Below are 25,954 nucleotides of genomic sequence, written 5' to 3'. Positions count from 1 at the left end.
ACAATTTGTTGCTTGTAGTTTTTTTATTCACTTTTATTTGAAAAAAAACCCATATGTTCTCAATTTATTTAAAGAGAGAGAAAGATATAAAGTATATACTTAAAGTACAGAAACAGAAGTTACTTACCTATATTAATGTGGGTAAAATATGGCTACAGATTTTTTGACTCTCCTTCCACCAAGAGATGGAGTCTATTTCACCTCTCCTTATATAAGGACTAGTTCAGTGACTTGTTTAGATCTGTGAATATGATGGAGGTACTGTTCTGAAACTTTGAACGTAAGGCTTTCAGGGAAAAGGCAGCCAAAGTACCATTCTATAAAGAAAGTCAGGCTGGCTTACAAGCGAGAGCCATTCGGAGAGAAATGTGGGCCTTGTATGGAATGCCAATAAGGGAGACGTGATAGTGAAATCTTACACCTTCAACCCACCTTAGGCGCCTGCTGAGTGCAATTGATTGGTGACTTAGGCTTAACCAAGAGCACATGGAACGAAAACACTCAGCTGAGACCTTTCTACAATTCTGACCGACAGCCAGGCCCAAATTGCTTACCGTACATACTTTAGTAGAAGCCGGCCTGAAAAGCTGCAGAGGCACCTAATTTTACCACAAAAACTGCATTAAAAATGTGCTGAAAAATTCAGCTTCTACACGAGTATGTATGTATTTTCCTTTTGAGTGCCTTAGCCCACTCAGTGGTCTCCCACTCCTGGACCTTACTGCAGAGGCGAAGAAACAGGGCCCCATGTCCCAGAGAAGCGCTCTCCCAGTAAAACGGAGAGCCTCCGAAGCGCAGGAGAAGAATTTCACCAAGCAGCAATACAAGCCGAAACCAACAAACAAAAACCTATTGAAGAAAGTTACGGGGGAGAAAAACTTTGGATTTTGCCCTAAATGAAGGAAAAAAGGTTTATAATGAAATAACAACACAAAACTGGGCGACGGTCTGAAGTTCGGGAGAAATGTACGTACAGACTCCCCTTTTTGCCCAGCACTACACATCGGTCACTGGACGCGTGGCCAGGATTTTAATAGCGCAGCCGCGCGTGACTGACACGCACCAGGAACTCCCCTCCCGCTTTCTGCCCTGGCGCGTCCGATAGGCTCCGGTCCTGGCTTCGACTCTGGGGAGGCCCGCAGCTGCCAGCACTTCCCTTTTACCCCTCTCAAGTGCACGTTGGTGAGTCCAAATCAGTATTTCCCTCTTCCTCCCACCACGCAGGATAAAGCTTTCCATCCGCCTAACAGTCAGGTCTTTTAACCAAGCTTTCGCAAGAGACCTCAAGTCCGAAGGGTGCTGGCTGATTTTAAAGTTGGTGTGGTCTCCACATCTCCTGTAGTGAGGGTATAAACCCGTTTTATTTGTATTATTATTATTTTTTTTTATGAAAAGAGAGAGGAAAGGAAACCGTAAGAGTACGGGGAAATGTTTCCGGCTCTTCTAAATGTTTGAAAAGAAAACCCATAGACCTTAGTTCAGTTTCCGGATTCAGGAGTCTGCCTGTTTATGTGGCGGACACTTCTTGGGTCTCGAATCCTCACCAGGCCGCCCCACTGCCCAGCACCCACATGCGAAGGCCATCTTCTGTTTCCTACTTCGATTCCTGACGACATCGGGTTCTAGTGGTGGTATTGCTGCCCGTGGGAAGCAAACTGAGGAAACACTTGCCTTGTTAAGAATGGAGCAGATGCACTCTCGAAGAATGCTGGATTTGCCATTTGAGAAATTTGCCCACAAATGACAAGGTTCACATAGACTGCTTTCATCAAATCCTAAAACTAAGGTAGAAGTTTGACATTTCAAATCCCACCTTTGCCTGCGTGGGCAATTAGATTAGCCTTTCTTTCTCTCTATTAGAAAGACATTTTGAGGGGCTGGTGGGTTTGCCTCCCCTTGTACACGCTTTGGATGGCTGAGTACTCGTAAAACAGTGAATATCCACTGGGGGGATGAAAAATGACAGAGAGTCTCCTGTAAGAATTTGATCAGGCAAGCTTTCTTTTTATTACCCTTGTCTATGTAATTTCCCAGAAAGCACATCAACTATAGCAAGTTAAGTAGAGTGGGACGTATAAACTCGTAGCTTTTTGAAGGGAATTACAGAGCTTACGATAAATGTGAAGAAATATAGAGACCTGCCAGGGTATTTTGTTAGCTTAAAAAAATGTTACACAGAAGCTATATTATATAACGCACTGTTAAGATCATATATTTATTTCAGATAATAAATTTCAATAGCACTCTTGCAATGGTCACATATCACTTTATTTTCCATGCCCAAATGCATAGCAGCTTTCCATAATTCTAGTGCTCATATTACGATTTCTCCAATATTAGTCCCGACTCACTTCTTTCCATCTTTATTAACTGAGCAGGGACTACATGCAGTGATATTTCAGAGTGCTATAAATTTTATACAAACAGAATTAAAAGGTATACCTGGAAAATTGACCTTGTAAGAAGAAGGAAATGTATTGTTGGCTAGACGCGGTGGGAATGCAGTCAGTCTTTAAATCCATGAGTGAGTTTTGCAAGGGAATAATTTTAACATCATGTTCACAGGTTGCTATCCTGATATGTGTAGCTCCTCTTGTGAATTGTGGGAAGACAAATGGGAAGTAAATCAGATCAAATCCACCTCTGAAGTAGGCAACATAATCTTTGCCTACTGCCTGTTAGTGTTCTATTACCCTTTAAAAAATATAATCAAAATATCTTGTGGTTTTGGTGAAAGTTTCCACAGTAAATTTGCTTCTCACTTACCAATTTATGCACAATATTTTCAGTGGCATTGGTTACATTTTTCACACTGTCAATTTTCTCATTGTTTCTGGTTTTCCATTTACAATAATCTCGTTTTCCTGTCCCCCTTGCCTTCTCATCTTTGCTTTTGAGTAGATGTTGACAGTTTGGTCTCATACATATTATTTTTTAAAGGTGCACAATACTCAAAGATGATACTGTTTGTTATAAACTAATTTATTATTTAGTTTAAAGAAGACCTTATGGAATAGTTTTAGTTCAATGTTTAAAGAAAGAACATCTGAAGTTTAAAGATGGTCTAGTCTCCGTGGGTTCAGATTTTAAGTCTGGACATTTTAAGAATTTGAGTTCTGGTGCACCTTTTGCTGCCCTCTGTCAGGAGACATCAGTTGGTCCAATCAGACTGGTCAGTATGACAGGCAGACACCATCGAGTTCTCATTGCAGGAACATGAGGTTGTGGTCCATGTAGATGATTCACTTGGACAAATTTCTTAGCCTTGGTTTCTCTCTTTCTTTTTCACTTTAGCTTCATAAAGACAAATACTTGTATCTTAGATGGCAACTCTTCAGACCCCAGACGGTACTCCCTAAACTCAGATGGCAAACATAACCTTGACCTGTGGTCCTCACAACAATTCTGAGTCTCCATACCCTGTAGACTGCACACCAGGGAGGTGTGTATTTAAAGGTAAGAATGATCTGTGTTTGCGCCATGAAGACCTTTGTTGTACTTCTGAGGATATATTAATATATACGGATGCACCCAGAGGTGAGATGCATCTGTATGTGCCCACAGACATAAGTATCCAACACTTGTGTGTCTATACATACAACCACATTTCTACTGTTAGTTGTTGTTGCATAGGAGTATGTCCCACAACATTCACCCTCCTCGTGTCAGCAGTTTGAAACCAGCAGTGGGCTCTGCAGGTGAAAGATGAGCCCTTATAACCTGTCCAGAGTTCCAGTCCTGGAAACCACGGGAGCAGTTCGACCCTGCCCTAGAGGGGCACTGTGAGTCAGGGTCAACTCCATGGCAGCGGGTTTGTTTTTTGAGTTTGTCTTTTTATAATAGATCATGCAGTACTTGTCCTGGTGGAATTGCCATATTTCACTCAGCAGAATGTCTTTCAGATTCCTTCATGTTATAATGTTTTTTGAAAACTCATCATTGCTCTTTATTGTTGCATAGTAGGTTTTTGTTTATCCATTCATCCATTGATGGACACTTACGTTGTTTCTGTATTTTGATGGTGTGCTTCAGTGAACACAGACATGCATATGTTTCTTTGTGTCTTTAGTACTAGTTCTCTAGAGTAGATACCTAGAAGTGATATTGCTGGATCCAAAGGTAGTTTGATTTCTAGATGTTTACGAAGTCCCATACCATTTTCCACAGCTGCTGTACCATTTTACATTCCTAACAAAGGGATTCTGCATATTCTTACCAGCATATTGTTTTTTCTATTTTTCTAAAAACCAACGCCATTTATGAGAGTACTTTCAATTTATATCTTTCTAATGTATATTTGAGAAAAGATTGAAATTTCAAAGATTTCATTTTGCTTGTTTCCACAATCAATGCTTATGGAAACAGCAGATAAGAGATCAAACAATGTATGGCATTAGGTAAATAGGCTGCACTAGACCTTTTTTAAAAGGTTGAAGAACAAAGAGGACATCTGAGCCCAGTCATGGGAGTTTCAATTACCTCATATGCATATGAAAATTGGACAACGAATACAGAAAATAGAACAGAATAGGATTCATTTGAATTGTGATATTGGTAAATAATATTGAAATTACCATGAACTTTCAGTAGAATAAATAAAACTGTGTTGGAAGGTAGTCTCCTTAGAATCAGAGATGGAAAGACTGTCTCACACACTTTGAACACGTTATCAGGAGACCAGTCCCTGGAAAAGGACATCATGCTTGGGAAAGCAGAGGGTTAAAGAAATAGAAGACTGTCAAGAAGAGAGATTGACACAGTAGCTGCAACAATAGGCTCAAACTTAACAGGGCCACGCAGTGTTTCATTTTGTTGTATGTAGGGATGCGCTCAGCCCTAGCTGATCGGGTGGCACCTAACAAAAGCAAACACATTTAATCGTGTGATATAAGTCTAGGAATATGTCCATTCCTTCTGGATTGTCATATTGGTTGGAGAACAATTTTTCATAGTATTATGAATTTCCCTTTTTCTGTTGGGTCTGTTGTAATTTCTCCACTGTCATTTCTTATTCCAGTTAATTGCTTCTTCTCATTCCCTTCCTTAGTTAGGGTGGGTAGTGGCTTCTGAAATTCTGGGTGTTTTTCCCCTTTAGGATTCTGTTTTCCTATTTAATTTGTCGTTTTGTTGTTGTATTGTTTACCTGAATTCTTCTAGTGTCCCAACCCCCACATGTTTTCCTGGATCTATTAGAGAAATCTTGATATTAGTGTTTTGAATTTTTTGTTCAATAGTAGTTTCTTCTGACTAGTCAATTTCTGCCACTTCATTTTGATCATTTATTTGAGCCATGTTTTCCTGCCTCTTCATGGAATAAGAAGCTTATAATTATATATATATATATATATAATGTTGTTATTGCTAGGTGCATCGAATTGCTCCTGACCCATAGTGACCCTACACACAACAGAATAAAGTACTGCCCAGTCTTGCACCCTCCTCACGATTGCTGTTGTATTAGGGTCCACTGTTGCAGCCATCGTGCCACGCCATCTTTTTGAGAGCCTTACGCTTTTTCACTGACCTTCTATTTGACCAAGTACATTGCTATGATGCTTATATTTTATGTCAACTTGATGCACCTGTGTGAAGGTAGATGTGGAGTTCAATCTCTAAGTAGGACCTAGCTTGATGATATGTCTTTGGGAGCATGGCCTCTTTACAAGAGATCCTGTGGAGAAGTGGTCTATCTCTTATTCCTTTGCATCCTGTTACTTGAATCCTGCTTGCTTGCTTTGCTTCTTGAGCCAATAGCCTATGTGGACTGCCGCCCGGGAATTGTCAGTACCCTGCCAGGTTCCTACCAACCTTGGATTCACATGACTCTGCACCTTCTTGCCTGTGATCTCCTTGCTTTCCTCTCTGTTGTCCTGCTTCATCAGCGAGCAGCTGTGTGAGTCTTCAGGGGCTTCCAGCTAGCATATAATCCATGAATTTGAGTTGGACTGGATTAGGACAATTATTTTATATATATATATAATTTCTTTATTGGTAACATAAATTTCTTTCATATCTATATCAGCTATCTAAAATTCTTTCAAACTGAAGGCTATATAGACCTTCATCTACATCAGAAGGGCTTCAAGTCCCCTTGCTTTAAACAAGCATGGTTGTGTCGTTAACAAGACATTCTTTAATCATGATGCTGCATTTTCTTGGATTATTTGTTCAGCATACAGGCTGAATAAACATGGGGAAAGGATACACAACATTAAGGCACACATTTCCTGATTTTAAACCAAAAAGTATTTCCCTATTCTGTTTGAAGCTGCCTCTTCTTAATATCCAGGTTCCACATGCGCACAGGGAAATGTTTTGGAATTCCAAACACACTTGGTATAAACTAGAGAAGAGTAGGAAGATGTTTTCACAGGTAACCATTTTTCTGGCATTTTCTCCTCTCAACCAGGATCCATCTGACATTAGTCATGATGTTTTTGTTTGACTTATTTTTTGTTTGCTTTCATTTTGACATATCAGGGCCTCGGACCCTTTCTTATGGGTGGGGGAGTTGCTTCATTTGATTTGAATTGTTTTGTTATTTTCTGATATTGCTTTAGATGTGGCTTTGTTGCTGTTGGTTGACAGTGTGGGCTTTCCTCTCACTTAGCAGAGTGGTGTGACACAAACATTTGGAGATTCGATATTATTAGGCATGCTGGACATCCCATAGAGAAGACAACTTGAAACAAAGGCCAATCCCTTTCCCAATGAGAGATCTATTCAGTGCATTACATGTACTATAACATTTAAACCTCATAAAGTCTCAAGGAGTAGATACCATTATTATCTACAGTTTATAATGTAGCAACTGAAATGTTACGTAATATGTCCAAGATCCTACGTCTAGCAGCTGATGCCGCTGTGGTTACAATCCACACAGCCAATGCCAGAGCCCACCACCGCTTCCTTGGAAAGATAACTGATGTTCTTTATCTATTTAAGAAAGTTGTAGTATAGGTCAGCAAAGAATGTAAAAAAAAACATTTAGTAAAGTAGTCATTGAAAAACTGAATTTTCATCTGACACAAATTCATTGAGTTAACCTGGAAGTGAGAAGTCACTGAAGAGTTTCGTGGCAAACGATGGGGATTTATAATACAACTACAAAGGATAAAGGCGCAAAACCAGAGCAGGCAGTCAATCGGACACCTAGACTAGGTAGGATACAATTGTGAAGATGTGCTCTGTTATTTTAATGCTAGAGATATCTTTAATTTGAATAATCTTAACAATTTCAATAACACTACAAGAAAATTTTTATTTTGAACAATTTGAGGATGGCTTTGTGGACATAAACATTTCTAATTACATCCAACATTCCTGAATATTTTAGTATATATATATATATGTGTATATATAATTACAAATAAAATTCTTCTTAACTACAACATAGCCATCAAGATCAGGAGATTAACATTAATGACATTACTACTATCTGAGCCACAGGCCACATTCCAGTGGTGCCAATTTTCAATAGTATCCTTTACTAGTGATTTAGGACCACATGTTGCACTTATCTGTCTTGTTCTTTTGATCTCCTTAAATTTTAAATGGAAATTGAAGAAGGAAAAAGGAAGGGAGGGAAGAAAAGTTATTTCCTCCTAACTCTGCTTGACTTCAGTGCTTTGTATTTGCTACCTCAATCTCCCTACCTACCCTTACTCTCACCTCAGAATGGATAATTATAGTTCTAGTTACTAGCTTTAGAAAGGTAAGAAATGAGGGAGGGAATGAGGGAGAGAGGCAGGCAGGGAGGCAGGAAGGGAGGGAGGGAGGAATAGGAGATAGAAAGAGGGAGGGAAGACGAAAGTGAGCAGCCGGTTCTGAGCTAGCTACATGACATAAAATAAAATCATTTGGCACTTTTGGAAAGTGTGTAGGTCAGTGTTGAATTAAAGGATACAAAGATGAATATCCCTGCCTTATTTCTTTCAAGCACCTTCGCAAAATCAGATTTGCCCGTCTAGAAAGGAGATGAAGTAATGGTCCCTGTTATACTTCAGTGAGGACTTCATGTGATTCATGTTTAAGGAAAGGGAACACACTTCCTTACATGTTGTGTGATGATAAACAGAGCAACACGTATTGCATTAGGCAGTTCTCAATCTGTGGGTGGAATGACCCTTTCAAAGGGGTCATCTGATTAATAACAGTAGCAAAATTACAGTTATGAAGTGGCAACAAAAATAATTTTCTGATTGGGGTTCACCACAACATGCGGAACTGTATTAGGAGCCCACAGAAGCTTCTTCAAGTATTTAACTTGGTAGCATGTTCACTCACCACTTGGTTGTCATTTGTCCCACTGTGGTGGCTTGTGTGTGGCTGTGATGCTGGAAGCTTTGTCACTGGTATTTCAAACACCAGAAGGTCCCTTAGAGTGAATAGGTTTCAGCAGAGCTTCTAGACAAGGAACAAGCAGTGAAGAAGGAATCCATACCCACTTCCGAGGAAGCAGTCGCTAGAAGCCTTATGCACGGCCTTGAAACATGACAGAGGGCCTAATGAAAGGAGGTCGACCACTGTCAGAGGCAGTGCCAGAGGATGAACCACTCTGGTTGGAGGGTACTTGAAATGTGGAGCCTTTGGGACATCCATTTGCTAATTTGATATGAGACTCAAGGAGAAACAGTTGCAAAAATCTACTTATGATCAGAGCTTGGAAAGTAGGTTGTATGAATTTAGGATAAAAGGAAGTCATCAAAAATGAAAAGGGACACATTATAGCAATATCTTACACACTAGTGAGCTCAAATGGACTGGTTTGAATCAGGAAATCATATGATTAATAAATGATATGCTGGGAATGACACAATTGAGAGAAATAGTATTGCATTCATTGTCCAACAGGATGCTTCAAAATCAATTTTGCAGTACAATGCTGTCTGTGACAGGATTATATCTATCCGCCTTCAAGGATACCCAATCAATACAACTATTATTCAAATTTATGCAGCAACCAAAAAAGCCAGTCATGAGAAAATTGAAGAATTCTACTTACATCTTCAGTCAGAAAATGATCAAATATGTCATTCAAGATGCATTATTGGTGAGGAGAATGTGAAAGTTGGAGATGGAGAAGGGACAGGAGTTGGAGAAAATGGTCTTGGTGATAAAAATGAAGCTAGAGAATGCATGAAAACTTTGCAAATACCTTTTCACAGCGACACAAAAGGCAACTATACACATGAACTTCTCTGGTTGATGGAGAAGCTCAATATTAGCAGCTAAAACCAGTGTAGGGGCTGACTGTGAAGCAGACCATCAATTGCTCATATGTAAGTTCAAGTTGATGCAGAAGAAAGTTAAAACATGTCCATATGAGCGAAAATAAAACCTTGAATTTTGAGAACAGAGTTGACATATTTAACACTGATGAAAAGAAGACCTTATGAGTTCTGGAGGAAATTCATGAAGAAAGCAAAAGGTCATTAAAAAGACTGGGAAGAAAGAAAATATCAAAGTGGATGTCAGAAGAGACTGAAATTTGCACTTAATCATTGAGTAGCTAAAGCAAATGAAAAGCAATGAAGTCAAACAGATGAACAGAAAATTTCAAAGGGCAGTTTGGGAAGGCAAAGTCAAATATTATAATTCAATATGCAAACCCTTAGAGGTAGCACACCGAAGAGGAAGACTGTGCTCAGAATATTTGGAATGGAAAGAATGGATGGAAAAAAACAGTCTCAATTTGCAATATTGAAAGATTCTATATGCAAAATACAGAATGATGTGGGAAACATCAAAAGAAGAGGGCAATAATACACAGAGTTAAAGTACAATCAAGAACTAATCGATATTCCTTGATTTGGGCAACTGGGCTCAGTGCTAACAGGAGGAAGCATATGAACAAGTCCCAAAGGTGCTGCAGGAAGATGGTCAAGTAGCACTGAGCGCATTAGCCAAAAGCAAGCCTCCAGGAGTGAGTGGCCTACCAATTGAAATGCTTCAACAAGTGGATGGAGCACTGGAAGCAATCACTTATCTATGCCAGGAAATTAAGAAGACAGCTACTGGGTCAAGAGACTGGGATCCCTAGTTGTACCCATTTCAAAGAAAGGTGACCCAACAGTGTTCAAATTATAGAAAGATATTATTGATATCGCATGCAAGTACAATGTTGCTGAAGATCATCCAACAACAATTTCAGCAGTACATGGACAGGGAGCTGCCAGAGGTTCAGGCTGGCTTCCGACAAGGACATGGAACAAGGGCCATTATGGCTGCTGTCAGATGGATCTTGCCCCAAAGCGGAGAATACAGGAGGTGTTTACCTATGCTTTCTTGACTACGCCGAGGCATTCAATTGTGCGGATCCTAACAGAGTATGGATAACCTTGAGATGAATGAGAAGTCCAGAACCCATCATTGTGTTTTAAGTCAGGAAAGGTGCTCTTTTAATCCCTCTCTCAACAAAACTTTTGGAGTGGTAGAGAGATTGCAGCAGCCTGAGTTGCTGACCACAGTCAGGGAAAAGCAAACCATTGCTGGAGGTGCCACAGGGAGACACTGACAAAAGGACCAGATAAAAAGGGAGAGAAAAGAGCTGAGGATTCTACTCATCCCTGGCAGAACGCCACCAAGGTACTAGCTACTCTGACCACAGCAGTGAACATAAACCCTTTCCTCCTCCCTGTCAATGCTGAGCAGCTCCACTAGCTCAGCACAATTGGTGAGAGGCTGGTGGGAACATGGTTTGGAGGATACACAGGTCTCTGGATCCTGGGCCTCTGAGATGTGGGTCCAGACTTGCTCATCACATGCTATTCGGGATGGGAAGACTTGAGCCATTGGTGAACTGACTCCCAGTGATTGAGTGGACATTGCGGGGTTTGGATTATGGCTCAATTTCCCAGGAGTATCTGGAGGACTGACCATCTCCAAGTTGGGGCACAATCAAGAAGGCCTATATTAGGGGAGGGAGTTGGCTCAGTACTTGGTGTTTCCCCTAGGGCCCAAGATTCAAGTATGAACACCTGCTGGTCCACAGTCCTGTGCCCAAATAGCAACACTAACAGGCTGCCCCACAGTAGGAGATAGCCTGATGAATGCTATGCTAATCCTCCACTTCTTCATTTCAACCTGTTGGTTTGAACAATAGTTACCAGGGACTCCCTGGCAACTTAGGAACCAGCCTCAAGACCAGTACTTTGATGAAGACCATATTTAATTGTCTCCTGACTTTGGCCCTAGTTGAGGCGAGGTTAGTGCAGATGCATCTGACCACCCTTGACTTTAGAGCAGGTGTGTGGGGATAACTCTCCATTCAGAGTTGAACTGAAAAAACAAATGAATAAAAGCATGATGTTCAGAGGCAACAGTTGATCTCAACACACAGAACTGGGAGCAAACAGGGCACATGATTATACCACACTTAGATGTGGATCCAGATGATCTAATCAAGGAGAGGGCCACTGATCTTCCCAAGATAGAGATTACAGGGATGGTCTCATTATTTAAGTGACTGGAGGAAATATTAGATAGAGAAGTAACATGTGCCATAATTCAGGAACTCAGATGTGCCTTTCTAGAGCATGCTGACAAAGTAAATGCAAAATTAGAAATAATACAAAAACTTCTAACAGAATTACAAAAGGCAAACACCCAAACTGGGTAACATTATGAAAGAATAAAACAGAAGATATAAAAATTGGAATCAAGAATCAGTGACCTGAAGACAAATCTCTTCAAAACTAAATACAGGAATACCAGATTATAAAAATAAACCAAATAACAATAAAAAACTGAAGATAATCTAAGAAACAACATATGCCTGATAAATGTCCCAGAATAGAAAGAAGAAATAATTCCTGCTGAGAAAAGTCAATGAAATATTAAGGGAGTATTTCCCTTACAGCATATCAGCACATAAAGTAACTGCAGAAAGTTCACAGAATGCCAAACAGAATTGACTCTGAGAGGAAATAACCTCAACATATAGTAGTCAAGCTTTGTAATATTAACAATAAGGAAACAATCCTGAAAGCTTCATGGCAACAAACAAACAACCAAAACCAATTATATACACAGGCCAAGCAAACAGGATAAGTTCAGATTTTTCCACCAAAACTGTTCAGGCAAGAGAACAATGGAATGAAATATTCAAAATACTGAAAGAAAAAAAAATGCTAACCAAGAATGTTCTATCCAGCAAAATTATCCCTCATACATGAGAGAGAAAAGAGCCCTCGTGGTGTAGTGGTTACATGTTGGGCTACAATCTGCATGGTTGGCAGTTCAAAACCACCAGCAGCTCCAAAGGAGACAGACTGAGCTTCCCACTTTCATAAACAGTTACGGTCTCAGAAACTCACAGGTGGGTTGCTATGAGTCAGCGCTGACTTGATTGTAGTCAGTAACATATGAGGGAGAAGGAAAAGCATTTACAGAGAAGGAAAGGTTAAAGAAATGTATAAAAACAGGAATAATTTTACTAAAAGTATTAAAAGGAATTCTAGGGACAGAAAATTTATAACAACAGACAGCAACCTAAAAATAGTAGAAAATAAATAATTGTGGTGGAGAGATTCTGCTGAAGCAATCCTGAAAGTGGAACTAAATAAAATAAAACAAGGAATTGTGGACAACATTCTGTTTTAAAAATATAAAAGAGCAGACAAAAATACTCAAATGGGAGGTTCATAAAATACAATGAACTACTTTGAAATTGAAAATAAAACTACAAAAAAGACTAAAGACAAATGAAAACTTTAACAAAACAAACAGATGAAAACCATATAAACTTGACACATAATTAGCTGGAAACAAAAACTTCAGCGAGTAACAGGAAGACAACCAAAAACATCAATAGGAATACAATATGAAAATTCCTTATGAAAATTAAAACCAAGACCATAAAATACATATAAAAATGATATCAACAAAACCATATTTATCAACAACAGTGAATGTAAATGGACTGAATCCCCCAGTGAAGAGATGATGAAAAAACATAGACCTTAATATGCTGTTAATAAGAAATGAATCTTAGATGTAAAAATAAATATCGACTAAAAATTAAAGATGGAAAAATATATCAAGCTAATGATAGTCAAAAGAAAGCTGGAATAGCAATATTAATCTCAGAAACAATAAACATCAAAGTTAATGATATCACATGAAACAAAGAAAGTCACTATACAATTATGAAAACTTTAATTGAACAAGAAACCATAACCATTAATTAATATATATGCACTAAAAGAAAAACCATCCAAAAGCGTTAATCAAATTTTATAGAAATGAAGTGAACTAAAATCAATGGAGGGAAGGTTGTAGGATGCCTGGTGGGGCTCAATCAAGGGCAATGTAGCAGCAAGGACTTATTAACCCGAATGAAGGCTGAACATGATGGTGGGACAAGAAGATAAAAAGGAAATAGAGGAAAGAACCAGGAGGCAAAGGACATTTATAGAGACCTAAATACAGGCATGTACATATGTATATATATAATACATATATACACATACATATATAAGAGGGGAATAGAACTATGTACTCATATCTATATGTTAAAAATTAAGGTTGCAAATGGACATTGAGCCTCAACTCAAGTACTCCCTTTACACAAGAACACTTTGTTATAACAATCTGGCATTCTGTGATGCTCACCTTCCCAACAGGATCACTGAAGACAAAATGGTCGCATAAGCAAATGTGGTGAAGAAATCTGATGGTCCCTGTCTATCAAAAGATACAGCATCTGGGGTCTGGGGTCTTAAAGACTTGAAGATAAACAGCCATCTAGCTCAGAAGCAACAAAGCCTACATGGAAGAAGTACACCAGCCTGAGTGATCATGAAATATTGATGGGATCAGGTATCAGGCATCTAAGACCCAGAAAAAAAAACCTACCCAAGGTGAATGGGGGGGGTGGAGGCATGGAGTGGAGACCCAATGCCTATCTGTAGAAAACTGGACATCCCCTCACAGAGGGGTCACAGGGAAGAGATGAGCCAGTCAGGGTGCAGTAGAACACCAATGAAACATACAACTTTCACCCCACTGTCATGACCTCAATTCTAATTTACAGATCAGATTAGACCAGAGCATGAACTCTGCTACAGATAAGAGCCCCAAACACAGGGAATCCAGGATAGATTAGCCCCTCAGGGCCAAAAAGGAGAGTAGAGATACCAGGAGGATTAGGGGAGGGTGGGGGAAAAAGGGGAATCAATTATAAGGATCAACCTTGAACCCCCTCCCAGGGGGACAAATAATGGAAAAGTGGGTGTGGGGTGACAGAGGACAATATAATATATGGAAAAATATATATAACTTATCAAGGGTTTGTGAGGGAGGATGGGGGAAGAAATGGGGGCTGATATCAGGGGCTCAAGTGGGAAGAGAATGCTTTGAAAATGATGGCGGTATATATGTAAATGTGCTTGACACATTGGAGGAATTTATGGATTGTGATAAGAGATGTAAGAGCCCCCAATAAAAGTATTTTTAACACAATAATACTAGGATACTTCAATATATCACTTTCAATTAAGGGTCAATCAACTAGAAAGAAAATCATCAAAGATACAAAAATATCAATCAACTTGATCTCAAAGATATATGTAGAATACTTTATCCAAGAAAACTTCATTTCACTTTCTTCTCTGAATCATAGAAGCTATTTTAGAATAGGCTATATTTTAGGCCATAGAGCAAACATCAATAAATTAAAAACTTTGAGATCATAATGTTGTAAAATTAGAAATCAATTATAGAATGATTAACTCCAAAAGCCCAAATGTATGGAAACTGAGTAACACTGCACTCAAGCACCATTGGGTAATTGAAGAAATAAAGCATATAGTCCAAAGTTTCTTTGAAACAAATGAGAACAAAAAGACAACATAATCAAACCTGTGGGACATGGCAAAAGCAGTACTCAGAGGCAGTTAATAAAAATATTTGAACACATCAACAAGGCAGAGAGAATTAAAGAAAAACACCTTCAGACATAAACAACAATTGGAAAACTGCAGTATAACAAACTATCAGGCACTAGAGGAAATAGTAAAGATTAGGCCAGAAACAAATAAATCAGAAGATTTTTTAAAGTATAGAAAAAAGACAATAGAACCAAATGAGATTTAAAAATATTATCACACAGTATTATGAAAAATTGTATTCCATCAAATTTGAAAATCTAGAAGAAATGGATTCATTTCTAGAAATTCATTATTTACCTTAATTACCACAGAATGATGTAGAAAATGTCAACAAGCCTATAACACAAGAAGACATAGATCAAGTCATAAAAATACTCCTAAGATAAATAAGTCCAGGCCCAGATGGTTTCACTGTGGGATTCTATCAAACGTTTAGGGAAGGCTTAATAAAAATTTTATATAGTCCATTCCACAATATACAAATGGCAACATACTAACAAACTTATTTTATGAAGCAGCTATAGTTCTGATACCTAAACCAGGCAAAGAGGTCACCAAAATTGAAAATGACAGGGCAATATCTTGAATAAATAGATATGCCAAGATCTTCAATAAAATTCTAGTACATGGAACTCAACAAAGCATCAAGAAAAATAGAGATATACATTACAATCAAGTGGGATTTGTACCAAATATGCAAGGATGGTTTTATATGAGAAAAATAATCAATGTATTCCATCACATAAATAAAATAAAATTAAAACATATATTTAGATTAATTGACGCAGAAAAGGTATTTGATACAATTCAACATCCTTTTTGATAAAAATCACTCAACAAAGTAGTTATAGAAGGGAAATTTCTTAACATAATAAAAGCAATATATGGGAAAGCCATACCCTGTATCTCATTTAATGGAGAGAAATTAAAATCATTTCCACTTTGGGAAGTAGGCAAGGTTTTCCTATATCAATATCTGGAACTTTTAGCTGGAACCATAAGACAACAAAATAAAAGTTATCAACAGAGGCACAGAAGAAATAAAAAATCTCTTTATTCGCAGACAACACAATCCTATTTATAAAAAAAAAACCCCAAATACGCAATTAAGTAATTTCTCAAACTAACTGAAAAATTTGGCTCAGTAACAGACTATAAGATCAACAGTTGAATTCTTGCACATTAAGGATAACAATATGGAAAACTCAAAAATCAAAATAATCAAATGAGTAATACTATTTATAGTAACTACACAAAGGATAAATATTTAGAAATAAACAAATCTTATCAGAGAAACAAAAGACTCATACAACCAAGCCACAAAACACCCATTCAAGAAACTGAAAGAAACATACACAAATAAAATAAGTTACCAGGTTCCTTAATAGGCACATTAAATATTGTAAAAATGTCAATATAACCAAAATTACCTCACAATTTCAATGCAATTCTAATACAAATTCTACCACAATTTTTCAACAAAATGGAAAAACAAATTGCCCACTTTCCATGGAAAGGAAAGAAACCTATGATTAGTAAAACACTGTTAAAAAATCAAACAAAGCAGGCAGCCTTTTTGCTCCCAGATCTTTAAACCATTATACAGCCATGGTAATCCAAACAGCCTGGTACCGGTACAATGAAAGTTCTAACCATCAACAGAATAGAACTGAAAACCTAGGAATACAACCAATACCTACAGACAACTAATTTTTAATAAAGAACTGAAACATATTAAATGGATAAAAGACTGCCTTTTCAACCAATGCTTAAAAAACTGGATCTTTACCAGCAAATTAATGAAAAAGCACCCATACTTCACACTATGTACAAAACCAAATTCAAGATGGATCAAAAACCTAAATATAAATCACAAAATTATTAAGACCATCAAATAAAAATAGGGACAAATTTAGGGACCCTAATACAAGGCATAAATACAATACTGAATGTAATGGAAAATATGCAAAATATAGTATAGGACTTCATGAAAGAGACAAAAGAGAACCCGCAGATTGGGGGGAAAATTCAGTAGTAATACATCAGATTAAGGCCTAATCCCCAAAATCTACAGAAAACCACAATGAAAGAAAAATGCAAATGATTCATTAAAAAATGGACACAAGACAGATAATGTACCAATGACATCAAACAGACTGCCAACACTCACATGAAGAAATGTTCACAATAATTAGCAACAAAAGAAACCCAAATTAAAAAACAATGAGATATTACCTTAAACCAATACGTTTAGCAAAATTTAATAAAACAGAAAATAAGAAATGCAGGAGAATATAGGGAGAGATAGGAACGCTTTTAAATTGCTACAGGCACTGGAGCATGGCACATCCTTTATGAACAGCATTGCGGAACTTCCTTAAGCGAATGCGAATCCAAGTTCCTGTGACCCAGTAAAATGTTTACTAAATATTTACCCTAAAGATATTAAGAATATAAGATGCACAAACATATACAAGCAATTACAGCAATTTCCACAACAGCAAACACATTGAAACAACAACAACAACAACAAAACAACTATAGAGGAATGGAAGAACAATGTCTGGTATATTCATACTGTAGAATATTATGCATCATTTAAAAATAACTTAAAATGGCAAAACAAGGACAGAACTATAGAACACGGTGCTTAGCAAACTCAATCTTTCACAGATAAATATTTTTATCACCATTATAATAAGGAAAGACTAAGAAGACATGTGGTTTATCTACCAATACACAAGACTTTCATGACTAACTAGGAAGCCAGGGAAAGGGAGAGGGGAAGGACTGGGGAGAATGAAAAAAAAATAAAGAAAGAAAAAAGGAGGGTATAATAGTGTATTGTTGATTTTATTGCTTTGGGTGAGATTTGAATACACACACACACACACACACACACATAACCGGAATTTTTCAAAGCTATTTATTTATTTGTCTATTTATTTATTTATTTTTACAAAACAACCTTATCACCTTTACTCTCCATTATGCTTAATACATTAGTTAAGTTTGTGATTCTACTCTTGGAAACATTTTTCAAACTCATCTACTTGGATGACTGCCAGCACCTACCTTGTTTTTTTCTTTTACCTCTTCTATGTTGCCAAATCACTGTCCTGACATGTCCCTCTTCACTCACAGAAGCAAAAGTATGTCACACAGAGCAAGGTCAGGTGAGTAAGTAGCATGGGGCAAGAGGGGCATGCTGGTTTTTGCCAAAAATTGGCACACTGAGATGACTGCATGAGTCACAATCTCTAAATAGAAAGCTTGATTAACAGTCTAACCTGGTGGAATGAACTCCAAATGCACTATGAGTTGACATTTTCATCTATTTGGGGAGTTGATGGATGTCATCAATACACATTTCACCTTTTATGAAACAAGAAAACTACTTGTACACTTGAGTTTTCCCCATAGTGCTGTCCTTGTAAGCTGTGCTCAACAGGACAATTTCTGCAGCATTTTTCCCAACCAGGAAATGAAATTACACAGCCGCATGATGTTCTCTGAAATCAGCCATCACAAAAAACAAGGTTCAAGCAAAACTGCTTTTACCATAAAAATTCAGAGAAAACCTTCCCAGGTGACACCACTGGATGCACTAACTCAGAGCGAGTTGCTTGATGCTCACCTAGTGGAAAAAATGTGTCTTATGAAAGCTCCATCCAGAGCATCCTTTTCTGTTTGGGGGGGATACCCTCTGTACATAATATATTTTATGGTTATATATATTATATATATTTATGTTTCTTTAACCTCCCCTCAATTCTCCCCCTAAAAAAGACTCAAGATTCTTTATCCCTGAAGCCTAAATAGAGGTTTCATGGCTCCAGTACCTCCACCAAATAGAAACCTATAGATAAATAAATAAAATCAATCAGGAAAGGTGTGTGTCAGGTTGTACACTCTCATCATACTTAGTCAATTTGTATACTGAGCAGAGAATCATAGAAGCTGGACTATAGGTAAAAGCATGTGGCATCAGATAGAAGGAAGACTTATTAACAATTGCAATATGCAGCGGCCACAACCTTGCTGCTGAAGGTGAGAAGGACTTGAAGCACTTGCTGAAAAAGATCAAAGAATTTTACCTTCCACTGAGAAATACAAAACTCATTGTATTTCTTTTCTCTTAATAGAGAAAAGTTTGATGTTGTCATGGGTTTCATCTTGCTTGGATCCACAATCAATGCTCATGGGAGCATCAGTCAAGAGATCAGAAGAAATAGTACTTTAGGTAAATCTGCTGCCCAAGACCTCTTTAGAGTATTGAAAAGCAAGGACATTACACTGAAGACTATGGTGCACATGACCAAAGCCATGGCATTTTCCATGCCTCATATGCCTGTGAAAGTTGAACATTGAATAGGAAGCCAACGAAGCATTGATTCATTTGAGTTAAGGTGCTGGAGAAGAATCGTGACAGTACCACACACTTAAAATGGACAAACAAATCTGTCTTGGAAGAAATACGACCAGAGTACTCCTTAGAGGCAAGGATGGTGAGACTTCATTCTACATAGTTTGGACATGTCAGGAGAGACTGGCCCTTGGAGAAGGACATCATGTTTAGTGATGTATAGGGACTAGGAAGGGAGAAAGATGCTCAGTTGACGCAATATTGACTACTAGCCACTCTATAGGACAGGGTAGAACTGCCTCTCTGGCTTTGAAAGACTGTAACTCTTTACAGGACTAAAGTTTACTAACTTTTTACAGGAGTCTCATCTTTTTCCTGCAGAGTGGCTAGTGGTTTCAAACGGCTGACCTTGCAGTTAGCAGCCCAATGCATAACCACCGCCACCACAAGACACCCACCACTAAGGTAGTGGTACAGAAATTGAAGAATTCTACCAACATCCTTTCTATGAAATTGATCAAATATGTGAGGAAGGTGCATTGATAATTATTGGTGATTGGAATGTAAACTCTGAAAACAAAGAAGGAATCGTAGTTGGAAAATATTTTGGTGATAGCAGCAAAGTCAGAGATTGGATGATAGAATTTTGCAAGATCAACCACTTTTTATAACAAATACCTTTTTCAACAACACCAATAGTAACATGGATTTCTCTAGATGGAATCTGTAGAAATCAAAATGAGCCCATCTGTGGGAAAAGACAATAGACAAACCAATATACTTAGTTAAAACCACGCCAGGGGATAACTGCCGACCAGATCGTCAGTTGGTCGTATTGAAGTTCAGGTGGAAGCTGAGAAAAATGAAATCCAGGCCAGCCCAAATACAAGTTTCAGTATATCCCACCTGAATTTCAAGAATATCTCAAGAATATATTTGACCCACTCAACAATAATGACCTGGTGATTTGTGAGATGACAACAAGAGCATCACACGTGAAGAAAGCAAAAGGTTAGTTCAAAGACAGGAAGGAAATAAAAGTGGATGTCAGAAGAGACGACGACTCTTGCTCTTTACCACAGAGTAGCTTAGGCAAATTGAAGAAATGATGATGTGAACGAGCTGAACAGAAAATGTCAAAGGGTTGCTTGCAAAGAAAAGGTAAAGCCTGATCATGGAATGTGTGGAAATCTAGAGTTAAGGGACCGTAGGGACATATGCGACTGTCAGATTGGACATGACTGTCAGATAAGCTTGGGAGAGTCACTGCAGCAACTACCAAAGCGGTTCCACTAGGAGGGGCATTTTGCACTTTCTGGCAGTGACGAAATCAACTTAAAAGCAAAGTGGAACAAGGTTTCTTAAAGTGGGAGAGCCATGATGCCTATTGATAAATGTCCCTTTACCGCTGAGCAGCGGCACAAGCCACTTCTTTGAGTCCCTTTCTTGCCCTGCACTGCCAATTGTACCTGGGCCCTGAGGGAACCCAGCCAGGCACACTCTTACCTCCCTAGTCTCTGGGGCCCTTCTTGGACAGCAGACCCCATAGGAAGCTTAATGTGGACATTGGCAGCGCCCAAGCTACATTTTTGGTGCCATTTTTTTAGCTTTTCTGCTCCTTTTTCTACCTCCTTCTCTGGTGCACTGCTCCCACCCTTGACCCCTCCTCGCCCAGCATAGGTTTTATTTTTTACTTTCTTTCATTTTATTCATATTTTATCCTTTTATAATATTTTTATTATTTTATTCTAGTTCTCCCTCACTTTCTCTTCCAATAATACCCCCTACTGCCTGAAAATATCCATTTCACCCAGGCATGCATGTAGCTCTGGTACACCTATCCACTCAACGGCTCCCCATGCTTTGTTTTTTTCCCCTCTGAGGGCACAGACCCGAAGAACAAAAAAAGAGCAATGACAGAAGCCCTCCTATGAAAGAAGGGGGGAAATCCTAATGACTGGAGCAGAAGTAGATGACGTGGAAAACAGAAAAACAATGGAAAACCAAGTCAAGAAATTGTCTTTTGAAGGGATTAACAAAATTGACAACCCACTGGCCAACTTGACAAAGGAAAAGAAAGAGAAGATACAAATATCTCGAATTAGAGATGAAAAGCAGGCCATCAGAGCAGATCCAAAAAGAGTGCTATGAAGACTGTACTTCAACATTTGATAACCAAGAAGAAATGGACCAATACCAAGAAATACATTATCTACCTAAATCAATACTGATGGATGTAAAAAACCTGAACAGACCCATAATTGAAAATGAAATAGAGGACTTCAAGAAATGTTTAATCGAGAAAATCTCAAGACCCAATCCCTTCAAAGGGGATTTCTACCAAGTATTCTGTGAAGAACTGTGATCATTTCTACACAGATTATTCTAGGATACATAGAGGGACAGCACACTCCCAAATTTATTCTATGAAATGAGCCTAAACCTGAATTCAAAACCAGGAAAAGACAGGAAACTACAGATCAATATCCTTCATGAACATAGAAACAAAAATCTTCAGAAAATTCCTAGCCAATAGAATCCAACAACATTTCAAAAAAAATTATTATGACCAAGTAAGAATCATGTCAGGATGGTACCACATTCAAAAGAGAAAAAGATGCATGTAACCCACTACATAAACAAGACAAAGACTAAGAATCACACTACCATATCAATAAATGTAGACAAAGCATTAGATAGTATTTAACACCCATTTTTAATAAAACACTATGAAATAGGAATAGAAGGGAAATCTCTCAACATAATAAAAGACATACATGAAGATCTAACACCCAACATCACACTCAACAGGCAAATTGAAAATGTTTCCAGTGAAAATGGGAGGCAGACATGAATGCCCACTATCACCACTCTTTTTCCATAACTTGTTGAAAGTTTAGCCAGAATCATTGGACAAAAGAAATAAATCAAGGGAATACAATTGGGCAACGAAGAAATGAAACTCTCCCTATTTGCAGACAATATAATTCCATAGACAGAACTCCAAGGACTTCACAAAAAGATTTGAGAGAAACAGTTGAAAGATTTGAAAAAGTAGCAAGACGCAAGATTAGCCTGTAGAGATCAACTGGATTCCAAAAAAGATATAAAGTGAACAATATAATTTCCTATAGTCACACGAAGTATGAGATACATAGGAATAAACCTAATCAAAGAACCAAAAGACATGCACAAAGAAGAAGGCAGAGAATTATTACAAGATGCCCAAAGAGACCTACACAAATGAAAGAATATCCTGCGCTCATGGATGTTGTTGTTAGGTGCCATTGAGTCATTTCCAATCCATAGCAACATGAAATATAACACAACAACCCGATGCCTCACACTGTGCCGTCCTCACATTGTTCTTATGGTTGAGCCTATTGAGGCAGCCACTTTGTCACTCCATCTTGTCGAAGGTCTTCCTCTGTTTCGTTGCCTGAGACTTTACCAAGCATGACGTCCCTCTCCGGAGGCTGGTCGCTCTTGATAACCTGTCCCAGGTATGTGAGTTGAAGTTTCGCCATCCTTGCCTCTCAGCCTCTTCTTGGCTGTACTTCTTCCAAGAGAGGCTTGTTCTTTTGGCAAATCTTTGTACTTTCAATATTCTTCCCCAGCAGCATAATTCAAAAGCATCAAATCTTCTTTGGTCTTCCTTATTCGATGTCTAACTTACACATGCATATGAGGTGATTGAATATACAATAGTTTGAGCCAGGATCACCTTAGTCCTCATAGCAAGATGCTTACTTGACACTAAAGAGTTCTCGTGCAGGAGATTTACCCAATGAAATGTGTCACTTGGTCTCTGGTCTACTGCTTCCATGACCTTTGCAGATCCAAGCAAGACAAAATCCTTTACAACTTCAAACAGTGCTCCTTTTACCATTACGCTACCAATTGTCCCAGGTGTGAATACTGTTGTTTTCTTCACATGGAGTAGTGTGATTCATATTGAAGACAAGAGTCATTGATTTTCATGAGCAAGGTTGTGTCATTTGCATATCTCAGGCTGTTAATAGGCCTTCTTCCAATCTTGATGCCACATTCTTCTTCCTATAATCCAGTTTCTCTGATGAGTTGCTGAGCGTGTAGATTGAATACGGATGGTGAGAGGATGCAATCCTGGTGCGCACCTTTACATGATTTTAAACCATATAGAAATGCATATTACTGTAAGCCTTTACACCGAAGGCATACGGAGAGCTCTAATATATTTTATTCTATTTTGACATATATTCTGATATTTCCAGACCAGTTGTAATTACCCAGTCTCCCACATGTATCTCGTATCCTAAGGATTTCTTTACCATCAAAACATGCTTTTAAGGCATCTACTGCCATCTTAGTTTTCAAGTTACAGATACTCTTCATTTGGCAATGGTCTTATTATCCATTGCTTTGCATCCATGTCAAACTAGCAAAAACCCCAACCAGCTGTCTACTTTGAACATTAACAATATGTGTCTAGTAATAACAAAAGCCAAGGTGAAAGGCAGGAGTAATGCAGGCTGTGATGCTTAAGCTTCTGTGTCAACTTGGCTGTGCTATGATTCTCAGTAACTCGGAAGTTATGTAATATGGTTGTCATTTCCATGCTATTGTCTGATGGGGTCATCATCTATTTTTGCATAACACCAATTTTTGACCTGGTTTTGGAACTCAGCCATATTGATAAGTAAAGAGCAATTGCTATGAAGGCTACTTTTATTTAGTAATGGACCCATCACATTTCCGAGGACGCCTGATAGCACCCTATTTATCTAATGTTCTACTTATAATTCTCAGTTCTATAGTTACCATATTGAGTTGGGAAGGTTAATGTTCTCTTAGTCTTAAATTTAAATGTTCCAAATTTCCTAATAGGGACATTCCAAAATGAGTTTGATAGGGTCTTATTGAACTATGAACAAATAAAATTCTATGTGTTTTTGTATTTAGGTTAACAGTTCGAGCATCTCTTTCTCCTGTGCTTTGAGAGAACCTGATTGGGTTTATTTAAACATATTTTTAAAATAGCAATCACAATTTTAATTGCTACCTAAAACAATTTTTCAACAGCCCCAAGCATGTTATTTTAACCAAGTTAATGTAAATATAAGAAACAACATCAAAATACAAATAAAACTGGTGGAAAGGTAGGTCACAGACAAGTATGTATTATCCATGTATGTCTTGCTGGTGGAAAGGTAGGTCACAGACAAGTACGTATTGTCCATGTGTGTCTTGCTATATATACAAGATGGCACATGAATCTCTAGCTGCATAGCATTCTGGCATGTGTTCTTTCTGCCAAATTGGTCAATTTGAAAAAGTCTGCACTTATCTCATATACTTTTGGGATAATTATAAAGGAATTCCACTTGTCCTTTCTCCACAAAAATATGTATGTTAAAAATATGTCAGATAAACCAAGTAATGGGAGAGATCTCTGTAATGTATTTCAGTCATTCAAAATGGGAATCAGTCTGTTTAGTGGAAATCACTATATTTGCTCTTATAGCCTCTATGTATAGTCATTTAATATGCAGAAGCATTTTTTTTGCTTAGGCTAGTGGGACCCTATGAAGGTGCAGAGGAGCAATAGACAAAACTATTTTGATAGTGGAAGGATGATGGAACATTACCAGTAAGAAAATCCAACAAGAAAACAAGCTCACGGGATAATGTGAGAAAGGTTTTTTAAAACTCTTAATCTTGTTGGCAGTTTGATTACGAGGATAACTACAATTCCTTTCAGTTCTCATTGCAAATACTAGATGATCCCGCGCTTCACGGAATCAATTTCTTGGTTCATAGATGCCTGGAGAATATGTTGCTTCTGGCGGTATCAAAAATGGCCTCAAGTTTTATTTCTTTTTAACAGTTTTCCTGATACACATCATTCACATATCATTTGTTGTTTCACTCATGTTTTAAAGAGCTGTGCGGTCATCACCATGATCAGTCTTAGAACATGTTTTATTTCTTGTACTCATGATCCTTAGCTCCCTGCTTCCCCCTAATCGCCTTTGCCATAACCCTAAGACACTATTGGTTCAATTACTGTCTCTATAGATTTACCTATCCTGGATTTCACACACAGAAAATCATACCACTTCCCCATTCCACCCCTTTCCCCCAAAATTAAACAGACAAAAGCTTCAATAGAAAAGAAAGAAGAAAAAATTTTAAAACAGAGCAAATTTAAAAGGGTTCAAATGGGAGAACAAATGATAAGTTGTTAAATTTTAAGCTAACTATATCTGCATCTATCAACTTTCCAATGCGCTCTGTTTGTTAGCAAGGCTGAAATCCATGGTCCGAGGTGTCTCATCTGAGGCTTAATGCACATGGGAACTCTGCAAATGGATTTTAGGTTTCCACTGTCATCCACAGTCTTCCGCATGCCGAGCGCTCAGAAAATGCCCTTCCCTCCTCTGGCCTTGGACTTAATTATTTAGAATTCTTGGATCACACAGTCTGGCGTGCTTCTTCCATTTGGTCTTAGTTGACACCTCACTCAGATGTGCTTGTTTTAAGACAAGCCTTTAAAGATGCTGTTCATGTCCCCATGTTTTCATGTCTTATGCTGAAATGATGATTTATTCTAAACACCTCAAAATATTGTAATGCTTGTGAATATTATTGTATAACTGCAAATGCTAATAAAATAATCTTTCAGATGAGATCAAAAGTGTCTCTGATTGCATGACAA

At 38.1% G+C, this 25,954-nt stretch overlaps 1 protein-coding gene across 1 annotated transcript in view; it reads right to left on the bottom strand.

The window, feature by feature from the left end:
- LOC142422460 (ADP-ribose glycohydrolase MACROD2-like) overlaps positions 1-25,954 on the bottom strand; it is a 971,437-nt gene that overhangs the window by 108,808 nt on the left and 836,675 nt on the right. The window lies entirely within an intron of this gene.

This window comes from Tenrec ecaudatus, chromosome 12 (assembly GCF_050624435.1).
Source record: "Tenrec ecaudatus isolate mTenEca1 chromosome 12, mTenEca1.hap1, whole genome shotgun sequence".
Taxonomy (NCBI): domain Eukaryota; kingdom Metazoa; phylum Chordata; class Mammalia; order Afrosoricida; family Tenrecidae; genus Tenrec; species Tenrec ecaudatus.
Note: the sequence above shows the minus strand (reverse complement) of the source record. Positions and strands in the feature narration are given on the sequence as shown.